This window comes from Macaca fascicularis, chromosome 14, assembly GCF_037993035.2.
Source record: "Macaca fascicularis isolate 582-1 chromosome 14, T2T-MFA8v1.1".
NCBI lineage: Eukaryota > Metazoa > Chordata > Mammalia > Primates > Cercopithecidae > Macaca > Macaca fascicularis.
Genome location: NC_088388.1, coordinates 52,120,214 through 52,142,871, shown reverse-complemented (window position 1 = coordinate 52,142,871; position 22,658 = coordinate 52,120,214). Strand labels below are relative to the sequence as shown.

Sequence of the window (22,658 nt, the reverse complement as noted above, 5' to 3'; positions counted from 1 at the left end):
GGGACCCTCGGAGCCAGGTGCAGAATAAAATCTCCTGGTGTGCCATTTGCCAAGACCCTTGGTAAAGCACAGTATTAGGGTGGGAGTGACCCGATTTTCCAGGTGTTGTGTGTCACGGTTTCCCTTGGCTAGGAAAGGGAATTCCCTTCCCCCTTGTACTTCCCGGGTGAGGCGATGCCTCGCCCTGCTTCAACTCTCGCTCGTTGGGCTGCACCCACTGTCCTGCACCCACTGTCTGACACACCCCAGTGAGATGAACCTGGTACCTCAGTTGGAAATGCAGAAATCACCCATCCTCTGTGTTGCTTATGTCTTCTGTGTTGCTCATGCTAGGAGCTAGAGGCTGTAGCTGTTCCTATTCGGCCATCTTGGCTCCCCCTCCTCAGTGGCATTTATATATGCCAACAGTGAACGAGCTGAAAAAGAAATAAAGAAAGTAATCCCATTTACAATAGACATAAATAAAATAAAATACCTAGAAATTTACTTAACCGAAGAAGTGAAATATCTCTACAGTGAAAACTATAAACATTGATTCAAGAAATTGAAGACACAACAAATAGAAAGATAATTCATGTTTATGGATTGGAAGAATCGATACTTTGTGTGTCCATACTACTCAAAGCAATCTACAGATTCAATGCAATCCCTATCAAAATATCAATGACATTCTTCACAGAAAAAGAAAAAATCAATCCTAAGTTTTATATAAAACCACAAAATACCCAGAATTGCCAAAGCTATCCTAGGCAAAAAGAACAAAACTGAAGGAATCACATCACCAGACTTCAAGTTATACTACAGAGCAGTAGAAACCAAAGCAGCATGGTACTGATATAAAAACAGACACATAGAGCAATGGAACAGAATAGAGAATCCAGAAACAAATCCACACACCTACTCATTTTCAACAAAGGTGCCAAGAACATACATTGGGGAAAAGACTGTCTCTTCAATAAATGGTGCTGGGAAAACTGGATATCTATATGCATAAGAATAAAACTAGACCCCTATCTTTTGCCATATACAAAAGTCAAATCAAAATTGATTAAAGACTGAAATCTAAGACCTCAAATATGAAACTACCACCAAAAAAATAATTGGAGAAACTCTACAGGACATTGGAGTGGGCAAATACTTCTCTTGAGAAATACCTCACAAGCACAGGCAACTAAAGCAAAAATGGAAAAATGAGATCACATCAAGTTAAAAAGCTTCTGCACAGCAAACAGTCAATGAACTGAAGAGACAATCCACAGAATGAGAGAAAATATTTGCAAACTGCCTATCTGACAAGTGATTAATAATCAGAATATAGAAGGAGTTCAAATAACTCTATTGGGAAAATGTAATAATCCAATTAAATATGAGCAAGAGATCTGAATAGACATTTCTCAAAAGATATACAAATGGCAAACAAGGATATGAAAAAGTACTCAACATCATTAATCATCAGAGAAATGCAAATCAAACTCCAATGAGATATCATCTCACTCCAGTTAAAATGGCTTTTTTTCCAAAAGTTAGGCAATAATAAATGCTAATGAGGATATGGAGAAAAGGGAACCATTGTACACTGTGGGTAGGAATGCACATTAGTACAACCATTAGAGACAACAGTATGGCACTTCCTCAAAATACTAAAAATTGAGCTAGCATATGATCTGGCAATCCCACTACTAGGTACATGCCCAACAGAAAGGAAATCAGCACATCACAGAGATATTTGCACTCCCACATTTATTGCAGCACTATTCACAATAGCCAGGATTTGGAAGCAAGCTACGTGTCCCTCAACAGATGAATGGAGAAAGAAAATGTGGTTGGTACATATACACAATGGAGTACTATTCACCATACGAAAGAATGAGATTGTGTCATTTGCAACATGGATGAAACTAGAGATCATTAAGTGAAATAAGCAAGGCACAGAAAGAGAAACTTTGCATAGTCTCACTTGTTTGTGGGAGCCAAAAAGTAAAAGAATTGAATTCATGGAGATAGAGAGTAGATGGATGTTTACCAATGGTTGGGAAGGGTAGTGCGGGGAGGAGGCGGGAGAAAAGTGGGGCTGATTAAGGGGTACAATATAAGACAGAATAAGACATAGTATTTGATAGCACAACAGGGTGACTATAGTTAATAATAACTTAATTGTAGATTTAAAAATAACTAAAAGACTATAATTGAATTGTTTGTATCACAAAGAATAAATGCTTGAGGGGATGGATACCCCATTTGCCCTGATGTGATTATTGTGCATTACTTGCCTGTATCAAAATATCTCATGTGCTCTATGAATATATATACCTATATGTACTCCCAAAAATTAAAAATAACAACATTTAAAAAATTAGATTAAAAGTAAATAAGGACAAGAGGAGGCAAGAGGGTTCTAAGAAACTATGTGTTTAACTAGACCAGACATTAGTCTGAAAAACAAGTATATGGAGGGCAGAAAAGAAAATAAGCAGAAATTATGCTACATGGTGGTGGAGAATGGGCTGTCTGGTGATTTAGTGATTTTATAGGCAGAATTGTTCTAGGTGAAGGCAGGATCCAGGGTGTAACTTTGGGAGTATGTGGATAAGGTGAGAAGGGTGGAGAAGTCCACTGAAAATAAAATAATCAAAAACCTAAAAGCCAGGGTTTTGGATAATTAGTGCTGTCTAGATACTAAAGTTACCAACGTTAATGGGCAGATTAAGAGTAGAGAGAAAGATTGACCAGCTGAGTGACTGAGTCTTTGATGAATGAGAGTTGGCACCCAGGATGTCAACAGATGACAGACACAGGAAGAAGAGAAGGTAATGTGCCAAATGGCAGCAACTGTGTCAAAGCAGAGGCTTTCATAAGCATTAAAAGAGAAATGGTGAAAATCCAGCATTAAGAAACTGTGAGGAGAGAGGCTTCTGACCCCACCTCTGGTCCCTGATGCAGATAAGTACACAGGGTTGTGAAAGAAAATTCCGCCTTCATGTGACTGGGCTGCAGTGGACTCTGATCCTCAGGGAATATCTTTTAGGGACTTTATTATTTTAATACTGTAGAGACATCAGATTGATGACCATTATAACCATGAAGAATCCTCTTCCCAGCCAGCTTTGAGAATGATCTTGTAGGAGGCATGTTCCAAATGTCAGCAGCACCTGTAACTCCAGATTCATAATTTCAGGTTAAGGCCTATGAGATCTCAAATGCCCTTCAGCTTTTACATTGGGGCACAAACATGCATGATCTCTTTCCAAGGAGAGGTGAGAATGGGACAGAGGAGGAGAGGAGAAGGAGATTAAACGTTTGAGGGAGAGATCCTCAGTGAATGAGGAGAAATGGGAGGCTGAGGACTCCTGAGGTCATATTAATAGCTCACAGTTATAACTGAGTGTTCACCTCTCAGTACTTTATGTCTAACAATTCACTGAAACTCCACAAACAACCTAGTGTTGTAAGTTCTAATATAAAACACTCTTGTTTTTCAAATGGGAAACTAAGATGCAGAGAGGTAAAGTTTCTTGCCCAAACTGAGTCATACACTGGTAAGCAGAAGAACCAGGATGGAGGCTCAGGCAGTCTTGGCCCCATAGACCATGCTTTTACCCACCCTATCTTATGGCTTCCTGCCAAACTACATCCAGGGCCTGCCCTGGGAATCCTGAAGTATGACATAGATTTTCTTGGTTGTATTCCTTGAAGCTTTCCCATTATCCTTCAAATGGAATATCAAAGACAGTAGTCTTGGACTGTGCCAAAAATTAAAAGGAGATATAGCAGGGAACAATAGAATCAGAGTGTTACATGACAAAAAGCAAAAAAGGCTAAAATAGAGTAGAGCTCGCTCAGTAAGGTAGGAAGGTTTTCCCCGTAAAACCTAGGTAAAACCAAAGGCAGAATTGGCTTTTCTGTTGGTTCCTCCATTATCTGTCATTCTTTTGGCCTTGTGGTCTGGGACTTTGAGGGAGGCACAGTCATTTTGGAGTAATGCTCTGAGTTTCATTACTCAGCTCTTAAAATCTAGGGATTGGGGGGACTTCAGGGAAGAGAGAGGAGAGCCTCCCTTCCTCCTATATTAGTCTCAGTCCATCTTACAAAGCTCCAGACCAACTCAATTCTTTGGCATCTTTGAGGAATCCAGGCCAGGAGGGTCACTGACATATTTCAAATAATTGCAGAGTCTTTGTAATAACCACAATAAAACTTTTTTTTCACTAGTTGTTCAGAAAAGCAAGTCACAAAAGTATATACTGTTTCAGCCCATGTTTCTTGACCACCCTCCCAGAAAAACATGTCTGTATTGGTTTACAAAAATGCCATGTGGCCTATATAACCAACAGTGGTTGACTTCAAGGAGCTATTACAGGTGTTTCTATAATTTTCTTCTTTTTTTTTATAATGAATGTGGAACTTAAGAAAAATAAAATAAAATAATTACAATAACATTGACTGGTCACAGTGGCTCACATTTGAAATCCTAGCACTTTGGGAGGCTGAGGTGGGTGGATCACCTGAGGCCAGGAGTTTGAGACCAGCTGGGGGACATGGCAAAACCTCAACTCTACAAAAATACAAAACTTAGCTGGGCATGTAAAGAATCGCTTGAACCTGGGAGGTTGAGGTTACAGTGAACCAAGATTGTGCCAGTGCTCTCCTGCCTGGGAGACACAGCAAGAGTCTGTCTTCAAACAAACAAAACAATAACATTAAGAGTAGGTAAGGAATTCATTCTGCAGGATGAGGTCAAAGACATGAAGGGTTATTCCTGAAAGTTCTGCCTTTGAGAATATCATCTTTCATCATGTTTCTTTCAGGAGTGTGCCCCAGAGGACAAGGTAAGAAGATCACCCTCTCTACTTTCTCCAAAGTGACCAATCAACACAGGGCCACATCAGTGCTCAGCACCTTCCATTTGACTTCACCTGACCCTCACTGGTTAGTTCCCATCTTGAAAGCTTCACATCTGCATTGTCAGCTATGCCTGGGTGTAATTCTGCACACCTACACCATGGCTGAACACCTGAGTAGACCATCCCATTTTTTGATGCTGTGATGCCAGAGCTGATACAACTGTGTATCTCCCAGTGTCAGTCGCAGTCTCCCATGTGAGCACCAGCACTGCCACCCCCACATACTGCAGTTCTCTCATTTCTCCTCAGCCATCTTTTCATTCTCCCTGGCTTTTCTGCTATACCAAGTTGATGCATCCCAATGACATGTTTAATCCTCACTTTCCTCTTACCTGCTAGTAGCAGAGGAGAGGAAAGAAGGAAGATACCATCTCTTCTCAAAAAATGCAGCTCCTAAGGCTTACTCCAAAGACATTCATATCCCAGCTCTCTCTCTGTTAAGAGGGACTATGTCATGGAGTATGGTCCTGTGGCAAAACTGTGGTTTTACCCTAACATTTGCTGCTGAGGCCTGACTGGAGAGGCCAGCCCAGCATTATCTATATGCCTATGTTGTGCTGTGCTTAGCCCTTCCTTGTACTAGACTTCCTATGTGAGCTGAGGACATGGGCCAGGCTCACGCTTTCCTTAGCATCTACTCTACTCGACATGAGCCATTTTCTCTTGCCAAAACAACTTAATGTCATATGGATGAGAGAATTTTCCTTGGATTATTTCACTAGGAGTCTCTCAATTCTCAAGTATCTAGGAGCACCATTTGCAAATATGCTCATGTAATTTGCACATTATGTATTCATGCCATTTTTCTCTGATGCAGACCTAATTAGCCTCTAGATTAACCAGGAAACACTAAGAAGGCCATTTTAGCCAAGACAAGTGTAATATGATGAGTTACTTAGCATTAAGCAGAACCAGATGTTTACGTAAATACTCCACAGTATTATTTGCATTCGGCCACTTAGAAGCAGCATGCTGCTTAGTTAGGAATACCAGCTTTTAATTTTCTAAAGACTGGAAAGTGTTATCTCCAGAATATACTCTTGAGGATGTTAAGTTAGGGTACTCATTGTTTTATCTAGAGCATCTTCACAACCTAGTAAGTCCATTATGAAAGAGAGAAAATAGTGGGAAAAGAGAGCCAGGGTGTTTGTCTCATGTTGGAGGAGGGAAAAACCAGATCCCTGCAAAGTCAGATTAGGAGAAAGTGGGAGACAGCCAGTGAAGAAGTAGGGAAGTGGGTTTCTTTAAGTGACAGAAATCAGAACTACTCAAATGCAGTGCACTGAGAAGATAAAGGTACCTGCCTTGAAACAGGGCAGCACCCTCAGTGCCAGGGTTTGGGGATCTGTGGCAGAGGTCCTTGGAGTTGAGTGGGCACAACTAAGCCATCTGCCTTCTGTGTAATGAGGTCTCATGAGCTGTCGTCCTGTGGCAAAACTCCTGGACTAAATGATGTTGGGCCTTGAACATATCTTCAGCAATGATCTCGACAGACTGAATGCCAGAGAACTCTCCCTTATTCATCCAGAACCCGAAGAAGCTCCAGAATCCTGGTAAGGCCCAAAGAAAGAGAAGGGAGAGGCCAGGCGTGGTGGCTCGTGCCTGTAATCCTAGCACTTTGGGAGGCCAAGATGAGTGAATTGCCTGAGCTCGGGAGTTTGAGACCAACCTGTGCAACACAGTGAAACCCTGTCTCTACTAAGTACAAAAAATTAGCCGGGTGTGGCAGCGTGTGCCTGTAGTCCCAGCTACTCAGGAGGCTGAGGCAGGAGAATTGCTTGAACCCTGGAGGCAGAGGTTGCAGTGAGCCGAGATCGTGCCACTGCACTCCAACCTGGGTGATAGAGGGAGACTCCATCTCCAAAAAAAAAAAGAAAGAAAGGGAGTCCTGAAACATGACTGATATCAGGCTTATCACTGCTCTTGGCATAAGATTTAACTTGATACAAAAAAGAAAAAGAAATTAATGATACCTGCTCTGGTAATGGGAAGGCCTGGAGGGGCCAGTTCCCTGGAAGGAACCTGGGTGAATCTTTATATCAGTGTTTGAAGACAGAGTCAGCTTCCTTACCCCACTCTAATACCAAGGTCCCCAAAGCCTTTACATCATATCACAATCACATGTGTGAAAGTTAATTTGGTTTACTGAGTAGTGAAAGTTGTCTCTTGTACTTTCTAGGACAGATGTATATATTTGTGTGTGTGTGTGTGTGTGTGTGTGTGTGTGTGTATACACACACGGGGGTGGGGGAAGGAGAGAGAGGGACAGAAAGAGAGAGAGACAGAGAGAGAGAGAGAGAGAGATCTATACACTTTTAAACAAACATTTACATTTCCCACAAGGAAAGTCTGAAACAGACTTGGGTGCAGGAGCTCATCCCAGGAAGGAGGATTCTGGAAATAAAGACCATGAGCAGATAAATGGAAATTGCTGAGAAGAGATGTGTTTTTCAGCTAGTCACTACATGGAAAAGTGAGATTCAGTCTCTCCTGGGAGCCTCTGAAGAACCATATAAAATGAGCCTTAGCATTGTCCCTCTGCAGGATGAGTGTCTGGGGCATTTTTTTTCGTGGATTCCCATCTCCCACTGAGGTTTGCTCTCAGGAATATTTCCTGGCTACCCTGTGAGGGAATGACTGATGTCCCCTTGCCTCAGGAGAAGCTTTAAGGCTGAACAAAGCACAGTGAGACTGAGAGGTGGGAGAACTTGTGCATGGGAAGTACCCACTAGAGCTGCTACTAAAATCCTTGCTGGGCTGAGGGCACGTGGCTTGGACACAAAAGGCACATGCTTCAAAAACCCACATCAGGAAAGTTAATGGAAAATGTTTAACTTTTTAGAGAAGAATCTTCCTATCCCCCATCTTCCACCGCAGGGTTCTCCAGAGGAGGGTAGGTATGACATTTCCTGCTGCCTTTGCACATGCATTTTAACCTTAACTGAATTCTCTACTCAGTCAATTTCTCACTCCTGCTCTCAGTCCTGTCTGCCCTCTCAGACTTCAGAGCCTTTATAGGTTGCCAGGCAGATCCTCTCCCTCCTAGTTATATGGCAGCCCCTTGGAGCTTATTCCAGGATTCTCATCCAGTAATACATTCTTATTCACTTTTCATCGTTCAGAATTTTATTGAAATCTTTCCTGTTCTGAAGAAGAAATGTCTATTCAAAGTTTTTGCTCATGTTTTCATTGAATTGTCTTTTTATGATTGAGTTGAAAGTCTCCTTTATATATTCTGGATTCTAGTCTCTTAGTAAACTTATGATTTTCATGTTTTATCCCCTTGTGGGGGTCGTTTTTTTACTCTCAGTGGTGACCTTTGAATCACAAACATTTTTAATTCAGAGGAAGAGAAATTTTAAAATATTTTCTGTAGTAGGTTGTGTTCTTAGTTTCATATATAAAAAATTTTTGCCTAATCTAAGGTCATGAAGATCTACAACCTATTTTTTCTTATAAGCATCTTATAAACTTATACATTTAGGTCTTTGATTCATTTCTAGTAAATTTTTGTGTAAGATATGAGGTAGAGGTCCACATGCATTCTTTCGCATTGGGATATTCATTTGTCCCAACACCATTTATTGAAAAGATCAGTCTTTTCCAAGTGAATTGTCTTGAGGCTCTTATTGAAATATACTGACCATAGAATGTGAGAGTTTATTTCTGGACTCATAGTTCTACTTCATTGATCTATACATCCAGATCACACTGTCTTGTTTGATGTAGCTTTGTCAAAAGTTTCGATATTAGGAAGCTTCAGCCCTCCAAATGTATTCCTCTGTTTAGAGATTGTTTTTGATTAGCTATTCTGAGTTCCTTGAATTTCCATACAAATTTTTGAATTAGCCTGTCAGTTTCTGCAAAGAAGTCAATTGGAGCATGTCTCACATATGACCATAACATTTGAACATGAATCTTGGGAGTTATAATTGTATTCATTATCATTGTTAATCTGCACTATGAAATTCTATGAAGTTACTCTTAGAAGGTGGCATTTGAAAGCCTAACAGAAACTTCTGTTTGTTTATGAAAATCTACTCTTTTTTAAAAAAATTATCTTTATAATGCACAATAATATACACAGAAGAGTAGCACAACATGAGATGTGTTGTTATTCTTTTCAGATGTACCATGTAATAATTTTGTTGTGGAGGATGGATATTACCATAGGGCAGACAGATTTTTCTTCTTTTTGTTAACACAGTGCTGAATAGTAACAATAGAATTAAACTTTCTTTTCCTTCCTCCTCCTCCTCCTCTTCCCACTTTTCTTCTTCTTCTTCTTCCTCTTCATTTTCTTCTTTCCTCTTTTTGACACAGTCTTGCTTTGTTGCTCAGGCTGGACTGCAGTAGCACAACCTTGAGTCACTGCAACCTCTGCCTCCTAGGCTCAAGTGATCCTCCCATCCCAGCTTCCTGAGTAGCTGGGACTATAGGTGTGCACTACCATGACAGGCTAATTTTTTTGTGGTAGAGACAGGGTTTTACCATGCTACCTAGGCTGATCTCGAACTCCTTGGCCTCCCAAAGTGTTGGAATTATAGGCATGAGCCACAGTGCTTGACCACTTTGGCATTAATCTTAAAGTTCAATTTTCAGTTGGAGAACTCTCACATTCTTTCCAAAAAGGAAAAAAGAATACCTGTGAGTCCATCAAATATAACACTGTTAAAGTAGAAATGATAAACTGAGCCCCTGTGGTATGTATGTCTACCCATCTCTTCTTTGTGAAACTTAAGTTATCTACGCTGGTCACTTCTTTCTAACCCAGATAAAGTGTTTCTTTAATTGTTGGAGGTGGCTTCCTTACCTCACTATACAGACAGTTCTTGCCAAGGACTCCTGTGTTGCCACATCCAATGATCAGTTTTCCTTTGACCCATGTAACCTCTGCACTTCATTAGACACAATTGCCTGCTCCTTACTTTGTGAACTCACCTCCACAGCTTCTCTGGGATCATGCCACCTGGATCTTCTACTTCTGACCACCTGGTCTCTGTTTTCTCCAGTACTCTCTTCTCTCCCTCCACCACACCCCAGGCACATGCCCTAGGCTACCCTAGTCCTTGCTCACAGGTTTCACAACCATTCCTACCCTGACCTCATCTTCTCACCCAGGCTCACACCTCCTCCTTCCTACAGGACAAATCTATTTGGACATCACTTCACCTCAAATACAGTATGTCCAGTATGGACTCTCTTGACACTCCAAACCAATTTTCTTTTAACTTCATTTCTCAGTGGTAACACCCATTTCCCAAGATCATTAGATTTCAGCATCTGCCCCCTGCTTATGCCCTGTATTCCAATCAATTGCCATAAAGTCCTGGTCAGTTGCAGTGGCTCATGCCTATAATGCCAGCACTTTGGGAGACCAAGGTCAGGAGTTCAAGACCAGCCTGGCCAACATAGTGAAACCTCGTCTCTATTAAAAATACAAAAAGTAGTAAGGCATGGTGGCACACACTTATAATCCCAGCTACTCAGGAAGCTGAGGCAGGAGGATCACCTGAGCCCAGGAGGTGGAGGTTGCAGTGAGCTGCCTTTGCGCCACTGCACTCCAGCCTGGGTGGGAGACAGAGGAAGACTCTGTCTCTAAATAAATAAATAAAGTCCCACAGATATTTTCTGACAGAACTCTCAAACCAATTTATTCATCTTCATTTCACTTCTACCACTTCTTCACTTGTTTATGAAACTTCTTGTGCGTGAGGTCAAGGGTAGCCTTGTAAGAGCTCTAATCTGACAGACATGTACCAACCTAGAAGGCAAGTTGGGCCCTAAAAACTAGGTCAGATAAAATAAGCTGTTGATCAATGTTGAGGGTCATTTTCAGATGATATCAGGAAGAACTGATGCAGCTGTTACCTCACGATTGTATTTCTACAAGTCCCCAACATGTCCCCATGATACTCTATGTTACTACCATGTTTGGCTCACACACACTTCTGTACTTTTATTTATTTGGTTAGTCTAGTTTAGTGGTACTAGTTTAGGATTATCACATTTAAAAGTGCTAATTAATGTAAAGGCTTTGGTGCCATGGTCAAAGGAAGAATGTGGTCAAGCCCATCCCTAAGTTGGCTTCCATGTGAACCAGCAGGTAGACAGGCACAAAAAGATATAATTTTTAAGACCACAGAGTCACCAAGATTGTTTCAGAAACTGGAGTTGACATGGAGTTTTCCAGAACCAGAGGGGACTAAAACCAACAGACAAATTTTGACAGGAGTTTTTCTAAACTTTCTGGCACCTGTAAAACAAGAGCAACTCAATTCTTTACACTGGTCAGTCCCATGTGAAATTTCCTTGTCTTTGATGTCTAACAGGACTCAGTATCCCCTGCATATGAGTAGCTATCACTTATACAGCAATTTCCATGGGTTAGTGTATTCATCACAGATTTCCCATTTTATGACATTTTGACTTTTTTGGGGGAGGCTAGCTTGGCAGAAAGAGACTGCCCCTCCCAGGGTCAGCTAACTTTTATACATGATAAACAACTGGCCTGCACATATATATCTCATTTGCAGGCCACCGATCCCAAGTCCATATCCCCAACCTCCTCTTTCATCTAATTCATATACCAAGCCAATACTTCCTGCCCCAAATCACCCAGGGCCAGGTACTAGACAGCTAGAGATCATCCTACAACCCACAGCCCACAAACATTATTCAAAGTAGCCTATTCTAACTTGTATCCTCTGCCTTGCCTTGTTTTCCCATTGAAAAGCCAAGAAAGGCTCTGGGCCAGGCTTTCCCCTTGCTGTTTTCTGCCTCCTCACTGACACTGATGCTTCCCCATGTGGCCCTGCATGGTAGGGCATGCCCCCTCCTCTAGGAAGTAACTAAAATCCTCCTTCAATGAGATTATCTTTTGCTTGTGTTTACTCAATCACTTCCATAACTTAACATCCTGTAAGTATAACTGAGACAGCTAGGAACCATTCTAAATACCTTGGATAGATAAACTCGTTTAATTTTCAGAACAACTCTCTGAGGCATGTACTACTATATCCTTATTCTAACAAGGAGGACATGAACGTACAGAGAGGTTCAGGAAGTTGTTCAAGGCCCTATGAGTGAACGGAAGAGCTAGGATGCAAACCCATTTAGCCTGTTGTCAGCCAGTCTGTGATTTCACAACTGACTATACTGTCTCTTGAGGAAGCTGAGGTGTGTTATGAGCTCCAGATGCAAATCCCTAGCATTCTCCTCACCACTGCAGATCTCTTGCAAGAATCGCCCTTTTTGTTTGAAATTCTGCTTTAAATTAGTCATCAGAATGAGGAACAGACATATCTGAGGCTAAAAAGAATGATTGTTCCTATTCCAATTGGTTGGCTTGGGTTGAACAAAGAAAATAACATCTACATACAATTGCCTAGAAGACTATTGTCTTCTAGACAATCTTACTCTGTCCCTTGGATTTATCTTTTGATAAGAATGTAGTGCCAGTAATGAACACATAAGAGCACAGTTCTTTGAGCTGCCCTAGAAGTGAACCAAATACCATGTGTAAGCCAACTACAAGCCATCCAGTATTTCTAGGGCATAAAGTGCCAGAGAGCCCTGGTGCTAGATGAGGCCAGAGAGATCCACAGGACCCAGGCCAAGGATGGGCCACAGGACTTGCCAAGAGCCTCATACGGAATAGGGAGCCAAGTTCTCTCCCTTCCTCATGCTTGAGGAATGGGAGTCTCTTAGTTATTGCCCAGTGGCTACTACATAAACAGTCATTTGGATTACCCAACATATAGGGAAAAGTTTTTTATGATACTAATAAAACTTAATATCCGCATTTGACAGGCATTACTATTTTATTTTCAATTACTGCCTTGGGCCAATTCCCAGAATATGATTGAGTCAAAGAAAATTATTATTGATTGTACTCATTACTTTTAATCTTTTTAACTTCCAAATTGCTTTCACCAAGCCCATCATTGTACATAATATACAGAGACCTGCCAGCATTGTTATGCCATGTATATTTATGCTGTTACCCTACGTTCTCTGAAAATCATGTTCACCCTTCTCCATTTTCAAATCCTCAACATCCCCTTCCCTTTTCTTACTCTCAACTGATCATCTTGTAACTGCCCATCACAAATTTACCAAACCTCTAGCATTTACATTCATTTACTCCATTGTCCCTTGGATTACAATGAATGGGATTGCCATTCTTTTATCTATGGACAAATCCTTACTTGTGCATCCATCTCTTCTCCTCTGCTCAGAATTCTGCTCTCCTCTCTTTTCTGAATGTCCCACGACTTTAGTGAGTTTACAGGTCTCCTCTGAGCTTAAAGCTTGTCAAACAGGCATTTCAAATGTAGCATTTCCAGAGTAAGACTCTGTTTCCTCCATCTCCCAAATCTGCTTCTCCTCCAGACTTCCTCATCTCAGATAATGCCACAGTCATTTATTCAATTGTTCAGACCCCAGACTTGAAGTTATCCTTGATCCTTTCTTTTTAAAAATTTTTAAATTATTTTTTAAAATTTTTGTGGGTACATAGTAGATATATATATTTATGAGGTACATGAGATGTTTTGATACAGGCATGCAATGTGAAATAAACATGTCATGGAGAATGCGGTATCCATCCCCTCAAGTACTTATCTTTTAAATTATAAATAATCCAATTATATTCTTTAAGTTAGTTAAAAATATGCAATTAAGTTATTATTGACTATACTCACCCTATTGTGCTATCAAATAGTAGGCATTTTTTTGTACGCATTAACCATTCCCACCTTTCCCTCAACTATCCACGACCCTTCCCAGCCTCTGGTAACCATCCTTCTACTCTCTATCTCCGTGAGTTCAATTGATTTGATTTTTTATTACACAAATAAGTGAGAACATGCTGTTTGTGGTTTTGTGCCTGGCTTATTTCACTTAACATAATGATCTCCAGTTCTATCCATGTTGTTGCAAATGACTGGATCTCACTCTTTTATGGCTGAATAGTACTCCATTGTGTATATGTACCATATTTTCTTCATCCATTCATCTGTTGAGGGACACTTAGGTTGCTTCCAAATCTTAGCTGTTATAAACAGTGCTGCAACAAATATAGGAGTGCAGATATCTCTTTGATATACTGATTTCCTTTCCTTTGGGTATATACCCAGCAGTGGGAATGCTGGATCATATGGTAGCTCAATTTTTAGTTTTTCTGAGGAAACTCTGAACTGTTCTCCATAGTGGTTGTACTAATTAACATTCTCACCAAAAGTGTATGAGGGCTCCCTTTTCTCCATATCCTTGCCAGCATTTATAATTACCTATCTTTTGGATAAAAACTGTTTTAAACTGGAGTAAGATGATATCTCATTGTAGTTTTGATTTGCACTTCTCTGATGATCAATAATGTTGACCACCTTTTCATATGCCTGTTTGTCATCTGTATGTTTTCTTTTGAGAAATGTCTATTCAAATATTTTGCCCATTTTTGATGAGATTATTAGATCAATTAGATTATCAGATTATTCCTGTAGAGTTATTTGAGCTCCTTATATATTCTGGCTATTAATCCCTTGTCAGAGGAATAGTTTGCAAATATGTTCTCCCATTCTGTCACTTGTGTCTTCACTTTGTTGATTGTGTCCTTTGCTGTGCAGAAGCTTTTTTTTTTTTTTTTTTTTTAATTATACTTTAAGTTCTAGGGTACATGTGCATAACGTGCAGCTTTGCTACATATGTATACTTGTGCCATGTTGGTGTGCTGCACCCATCAACTCGTCAGCACCCATCAACTCGTCATTTACATCAGGTATAACTCCCAATGCAATCCCTCCCCCCTCCTCCCTCCCCCCTCCCCATGATAGGCCCCGGTGTGTGATGTTCCCCTTCCCGAGTCCAAGTGATCTCATTGTTCAGTTCCCACCTATGAGTGAGAACATGTGATCCCGTTTGTTTGTTTGCTTTGGTTACCTATGCTTATGGGATGTTGCTCAAGAAGTCTTTGCCCAGAACAATGTCCTGGAGATTAGATTTCCCCCAAAGCTTCATAATTTGAGATTTTAGATTTAAACGTTTAATTCATTTTGATTTGACTTTTGTATATGGCAAAAGGTAGGGGTCTAGTTTTATTATTCTGCATATGGATATTCAGTTCTCCCAGCACCATTTGTTGATGAGACAGTTTTTTCCCCAATGTATGTTCTTGGCACATTTGTTGAAAATGAGTAGGTGTGTGGATTTGTTTCTGGATTCTCTATTCTGTTCCATCACTCTATGTGTCTGTTTTTATGCCAGTAGCATGCTGTTTTGGTTACTATAGCTCTGTAGTATAATTTGAAGTCAGGTATTGTGATTCCTCCAGTTTTGTTCTTTTGCTTAGGATAGCTTTGGCTATTCTGGGTCTTTTGTTGTTCCATATAAATTGTAGGATTGTTTTTTTCTCTGTTTCTATGAAGAAGTCATTTTTTAAAAAATTCTTTTATGCTCTCATGTCCTACATCTAATCTATGTGCAATTTCTGCTACCTGTAACATCAGAATATATTCCAAATCCAGGCATTCCTCACCTTCTCCCGCACTGTCTTCTCAGCCCTAGCCACCCTCATTCCACATCTGGCTGTTGCAATAACCACCTACCTAGTCTTTCTGCTTTCACCCTTACCTTCTATATAGTGGCCAAAGTATTTCATAATATAAATCAGATTATATCACTGCCCTTATCTTAGAGCTCAAATGACTTGCCATCTCCCTACATTATCTGCCCTCTGATTGCCTCTCCAGCCTTGCCTCCTCCTTCTCTTTCTCTGCTTACTCCATTCCAGCCACAGCATTCCTGCTGGTCTTCAATACATCAAGCTTGTTCCCATCTCACGGTATTTGTGCCTTTTGGGTTTCCTCTCCCAGAAATGCTTCCAGTTGGGTCACATGACCTGCTATCTCACTTCAGCAGAGTCTTCATTTATCACCTCCTTAGAATGACCTTCCCCGTCCATCTTACCTGAATAGCCTCTTGCCCCTCTCCGCTCTGCAATCACTCACTCAGCAATATCTGTGTTTTTGCTTATTCATTTAGTTTCTGCACCCTTACCCCCACCTTCCAGACCCTAGAACATAAGTGCAATGAGAAAAGGGATTTAATTTGTTCACTTCTATAGCCAGTGCCAGGAACATAATATTTGTTGAGTTATGGGTAAATAATTTAATAAAAGGAATCAACAAGGTAGTTTGCATTTTTAAGAAATATAATAGGATGTATTGATAGAAATGCAATCTTGGAGAGTTCAGATTCTGTTCATGAGTGGCATTACCCTTCAGCCCATTTGCAAAAGGGGTGTGGCCAGATGAATTAGGATCGTTATCTTCCCACATATGTCTAGTTGTATCTGCAATTTAACAGAGGCATAAAGATATTGAAAGATGTCTGATGGACCAGAGTAGGCCTGACCAAAGTCTAAATAAAAGATAGGGGGACAATGCCTGTAAAAATATACTCCCCATGAGAATCAAATTTGTATGGATCAGTGGGTCAGCTTTCACATTCAGGCCAGAGGGGAGCACTCCTTACGGAGACTGTTTCTGCCTTCCCACACTGAAGCTGTGGGTTGTTAGGTGAAAAATTGTTTTTATGTGTGAATTGAAAGAGCTGTACCACTCAAGAAATGTACTATGTGGAACTCAGACTGTTTCTGTCACGGGAGATTGTGTCAGAGATTATTTGTCCCCAATAGCTCTTCTTTCTGTTTTTTTTAAAAAGCAAATCCAGCAAACTTTTTCTGTGAAGGGCCAGATAGTAATTATTTTTGGCTTTGAGGGTCATGTAATACATACACAATTGGGCAGGCTCTGTTCCAATAACTTCATTTACAAAAATAGGTGCTTGTGGAAGTTGGTCTCTAGCCACAGTATGGCAACCCTTGTTATATATAACAGTAAAATTTTTAGCTGAGTATATGGCTGCCTAGCTAAAGGCTATGTTTTATAGTCTGCCTTGTAGCTATCTGTAGCGAAGTGACTGCATTTAGCATGTATTTGAATCAGAGTTTCCTTTTTCTTTCTTTCTTTTCTTTTCTTTTTTCTTTTTTTTTTTTTTTTTTGAGAAAGAGTCTCACTCTGTCGCCCAGGCTAGAGTGCAGTGGTGCAATCTCACTGCAGCCTCAACTTCCTGGGCTCAAGTGATTCTCCCACCTCGGCCTCCCGAGTAGCTGGGACTACAGTCACATGCCAGTATCCATAACTAATTTTTATACTTTTTTTGTAGAGACAGGGTTTTGCCATGTTGCCCAGTCTGGTCTTGAACTCCTGAGATCAAGTGATTTGCCCACCTTAACCTCCCAAAGTGCTAGAATTATAGGCATGAGCCACTGAGCCTGGCCTAGACAGGATTTCTTAATTTTCAATACTATTGACATTTTAGGCCATATAATTCTTACTTATTTTTATTGATATATATTTATACTGTAAAAAATACACTGTTTTAAAGTCTACAATTCAGTGGCTTTTTAGTATGTTCACAAGTTTGTGTTCAAGAATCACTATTATCTATTTCAGTACATTTTTTTTTACCCCAAAAAGAAACCCTGTAACTATTAGCAGCCATTCCTCATTCCTATTCCCACCCACAAGCCCCTGGCAGCCACTTACTTACTCTCTGTCTCTATGGATTTGCCTATTCTGGACATTTCATATAAATGGAATCATAATATATGCCCTTTTGTGTCTGGCTTCTTTTACTTAGTGTAATGTTTTCAATGTTCATCCGTGTTGTAGCATGTATCAACAGTCCATTCTTTTTCCATGGATGAATAAATAATATACCATTGTATAAATATATTATATTTTGTTTACCCATGCATCAGCTGATGAACATTTGAGTTTTTTCCGCTTTTTGGCTGCTATGAAAAATACTTTCGTGAACATCATATACTATCTGGCCATATGGTAACTCTATGATTAACCTTTGAAAAATTGCCACACTGTTTTCCAAAGCAGCTGCACCACTTTACATGCTCTCTAGCAATGCATGAGGGTTCCAGTTTCTTTACATCCTCACCAACACTTGTTTACATTTGCTTTTTGATTATAGCCATGCTAGTGGATATGAAATGGTATCTCATTGTAACTTCGATCTGGAAATACTGCAATTTATTTATCCATTCTACTACAATAGCTTTTGGGTGATAGTTGGTTTGAGCTATAATGAATACTGTTCTGTGAACATTCTGTTACATGTCTTCGGATATGCATATTCATTCATTTCCTATATCAAGGACTGAAATTAGTTGCATCATTATGCATTTCCACTAGCAGTGTTTTGAGAGATACCGTTGCTTCACAATTTCCCAGTAATGGCATTTTCACTGTTTTTTAGTTTTCGTTGTTCTGGTGAGTGCAAAGTAGTATTGCAGTGTGATTTTACTTTGTATTTCTCTAATAACTGTGCACCTTTTCAAATGTGTATTGGCCACTTGATATCCTCTTGTGAAGTGCCTGATCAACTCTCTTGCCCATTTCTAAAATTGAGTTTTCAATTTTTTCTTCTTGATGTATAGGCGTTCTTTATGGATTCCAGATACAAAGCTTTGATTAGATATAGTAATTTATGCATAGAAAGACACATATAATAATATCTTCTCAAAGCTTTTACTCTCTCTTTTTTTCTCAAGCCAAACTGTATCCAGCTTTATTAAAGATACTTTCTATAAACAATCAGGCAGGATATGGGCAGAAATTGTTAATAGTATACCACAACTTTCAAACTCCCTTCTTCAATGGATTATCAAAAATTAGAAAGCCACTGTGAAACAGAATAAAGTCTTCATCTGATGCTCTGAACGGGGGAAGTTTAGAGTGAGGGTTGACATTTCATATTCAGCATGTCGTTTAACAACTTTTCATGAGCCGACCCTGACTCTCAGGAACTGGAAAAACAATGGCAGAATTTATCTGAAGATCCGCAGTCTAGAAACAGAACCACTGCTCTTTTGAAGGGCACCATCTCAGTGGCATCACTGGAAAGTCCAGATTGCCTGACACACTGGTAACCAATGACTGGGGGTCAGGTCCCAACAGGCGTCTGGATTTAAGGAAGTTAAGTCTATGTTGAAAGGTGGAAAGGGAGAAGATGACATAAAAAATGGATCTCTTTTTTCATACCACAAAATATTTGTGCCAAGGTGGCCATGTGTCTCAAAGTCATGGAATCCCTCCTCCTGGGAGCCAAAAGGAAATCTGTCAAATCTAGAATGGAAAGGTGTTTCCCTTCTGGGAGCCAAAAGGAAATCTGTCAAATCTAGAATCAATCCAACTTTGGAGACATTCTATAAGTGACATATGTCCCTTTCCTCAAAAACAAGTGTTCTGTGTGCTAACAGCATAACTTAAAAAAAAAGTAAAACAGAATTCTGCATTTTTGTAAAACATGATAAAAATAATATTTCAAACTGTACAGTCACCAGGAGTGCACAGTTATAAAAAATGCACATACTTCACTTGGCATCTCCAGTGCCTTCAGCTTTCTGTGCCTGGTCTGTTTTGGCCTCTCCATTTTCTGCACGGTTATTCCCCTCCTTGCCAGCATCACTTTTTTCCTTTTTCCCTTTGAGTACCTTCTCTCCATTCTTTGCAGGGCCCTTTTTAGGCTTGGACACTGGCTTTGGAGGAGCAGGTTTAGCAGTCAACCTCACAGATCTTCTCTGTGGTTTGTCTTTCACCTTGGCTTTAACTCCTTTAGCATCCCCTTTAGCCTTTCTTCTTGGGCATGGTGTCAGAGATGGTGGTGGGTGGTAGGCGCTGGGCATGGGTTGCAGTGGCCACAGGATGCAGTGGCTGTGGTTGGTCCGGGAGTCATTCTCACCTCTTCTTCACTCTAAAGCTTTTTCTCCTAATGGTGTCTTTTCATGAACTATATTTCTTAATTTTAACCTAATTCAATTTATCAAATAATTTTGTATATTCTAAAATCATGATAATATTCTCTGTAATACTGTAGAGGCTTTATAGGTTACTAGCTTCCACGTTATACCTACAATTTACTTGGAATTTTTTTTGTGCTCTCTGTATGGTAGAGATCAAGGTATATCTACATATTATTTGTTGGCATTTAATTAACTTAGCACCATTTATTGATCTTCAGTAAAACCTTCATCATAAATCAAGTATCTAAATTCCTTGGGTCTATCTGGATCTTCTATTCTGTTCTTTGGTCTATTCATCTACTCTTTTGACAATTCCACAGTGTCTAAATTATTGTAACTTTATAAGAAGTTTTGCTGTTTTATAGAGTAAGAACTTTGTTCTTTTATAAGAGTATGATGCTACTCTTAGCTCTTTGTTTTTCCATATAAATTTTTAAGTTAGTTTGTCAGTTTCCACATATACAAAAGCACCTACTGGCATATTGATTAAAACGGCACTAAATCTAGGAATAATTTGGGGAAGAACTGATATTTTTTAATATTCAGTTTTATAATTTATGTGTAATTGTGTCTTTTTAACTTCTTTCAGTAGTGTTTTGTGATTTTCTTTTCTATTTCTTTTTTTTTTTTTTTTTTTTTTTTTGAGATGGAGTCTCCCTTTGTTGTCCAGGCTTGGCTCACTGCAACCTCCACCTCCTGGGTTCAAGCAATTCTCCTGCCTCAGCCTCCCTAAGTAGCTGGGACTACAGGCATGTACCACCACACCCAGCTAATTTTTTGTGTGTGTGTTTTTAGTATAGACAAGTTTTCACCATGTTGGCCAAGCTGGTCTAGAACTCTTGGCCTCAGGTGATATGCTCACCTCGGCCTCCCAAAGTGCTGGAATTATAGGTGTGAACCACAGCACCTAGCCATGTTTTGTGATTTTCTATGTAGAAGTCTTGTGCATCTTTTTCTAGATTTATTCTTAAGTATTTACGGGTTTAAAATGTTTTTTAATTCTGAGAGAAACTATCCCATCTGAGGAGTTGTCCTATACTACTACTACTAGTAGTAATATCATAATAACTGACATTTATTGAGTGCTTACCATGTGCCAGGCACTGTGGTAGATGCTTTACACATACTAACTCACAACAAGCTTATGATATGGGCACATTTATTATCTCTATTTTACAGGTGAATATATGGAAGTTCAAAGGGAATACCATAGACACATGGTAGTAGCAGGACAAAATTTCAGCCTTTGCAGTCTGATTCCACAACCTATAATTTTAACCGAATGTGTCCGTGTTCTCTCTCTCTCTCTCTCTCTCTCTCTCTTTCTCTCTCTCTGTCTTTGAATCTGAACCCTAGTCATGGGTAGCCCCAATCCACAGACTGACTATAACCTATGACATTGTTTCCTGTGATGCTGTGAAAATATGAGCTTGGATAATCAGATTTCCACTCTCACATCTTTGAATCAACAAATAGTAAGAAATAGAAGCATATTATTAGTGGGAGCTAAAGGAGAAAGTTTTCGATATGGAGAGAATCTGTCAAAGCCATGCTAGGCCATGTGTAAAGTAAAGACAGAGAGATTAAAAAACTATGAATAAGCCAAAGTCATGAGGAACACAAAGAACACAATGAGAGTAGAAGAGGAGGAAGTCATCAGTAAAGAAATGGGCGTATGAAGAAAATAGCTGACTCATATTGATGACAGAGTATCAAAGTGAGGATCAATAAACTCCTGTGCTGAGGTCTGAAGGACCGCCTTGGTTCCAGTTTCTGCTCCTGGGAAGCTTGGCTATACTACAGATCCTGCTTTTCTCATAGTCTGATTGACTCATCCTGGGTTCCCAAAGCACATGGAGGGTTAGTATAAATGTGCTTTGTCAATCATGATCCAGCTAATTAATTAAATGGGTTATGGAAGCACTGAGAAGTCAAATAGGGTATGATAAGTAAAATCAGAGATTAACAATAGCAGGGATCTACTACCATGTCTAGGACCAGAGGACAAAGGAAAGAAGTGGAATTACAAGAGCCCAAAAATGTTGCCCAGAGGGAGCTGGGACCATAGAGAGAGGAGCTATCTATCAGGAATTGGAACCAGAGACATTGCTGGAGATAGAGCAAGACATGGAGAAAAATCTAAGTTTCCTCCCTCACCTTCTGAATTCCAATTTCTCCAAAGGCCTCCCATTGGCTGAACCTACCTGGAAGCCAGTTGTCAAAGAAACTTGAGACACAGAGCTCCCTACAATGCAAAGTAAGGAATAGATTGCAGTGTAAACAGCAAAAACACAGTATACCCTCTATTATTTGAGGTAAACCAAGGCTCTTTCTTATCCCCAAGGAGTATAATTCACAAAATTTTATTATCCTAGTGATCTCTCTTCATAGATGAGGAATGTCTTGTTAGCTATTGTGTGCATTTTCTGGAGGCGTAAGATAAGCCCCACACCTTGGAAACCATAAACTGCTCTGTAGTGACTTTGCAATGGATAGACCAGGAATATAAGCATCAGGAGCTCCTATGAGACTAGGTCTGGAGAGGAAATCCAGATATCATTTAATAATTATATTATTATTATTCATTCTACATCCCTTCTTACCCACACCTTGGAGAATTATTATCATAAATTGTTTAAAACTGCTAGGAGTGCTGCATAGACTGAAGGACCCAAATATGTATATTGGGAAAGTCATCTTCTATTGGTGGTCTCCTAGAGTTGGATATAATTTTTTTTCTAACCTGAGGGCCTGGTTTTGTGAAAACATGAGCCTCTCTGAGTTGGTCTGCTAAATTGGGAATATGTGGGAGTTGGCACTGGGTCATTTTATCACCACATTAAGGACTGACAGTCTTAGAAGAACTGTTGCTT

The 22,658-nt window shown here is 39.9% G+C and overlaps 1 pseudogene; it reads right to left on the bottom strand.

Annotated features, from left to right (window-relative positions):
* Positions 1–19,356: 19,356 nt before the first annotated feature.
* LOC141408553 (non-histone chromosomal protein HMG-17 pseudogene) lies at positions 19,357–19,668 on the bottom strand (annotated as a pseudogene).
* Between the last annotated feature and the right edge of the window lie 2,990 nt (positions 19,669–22,658).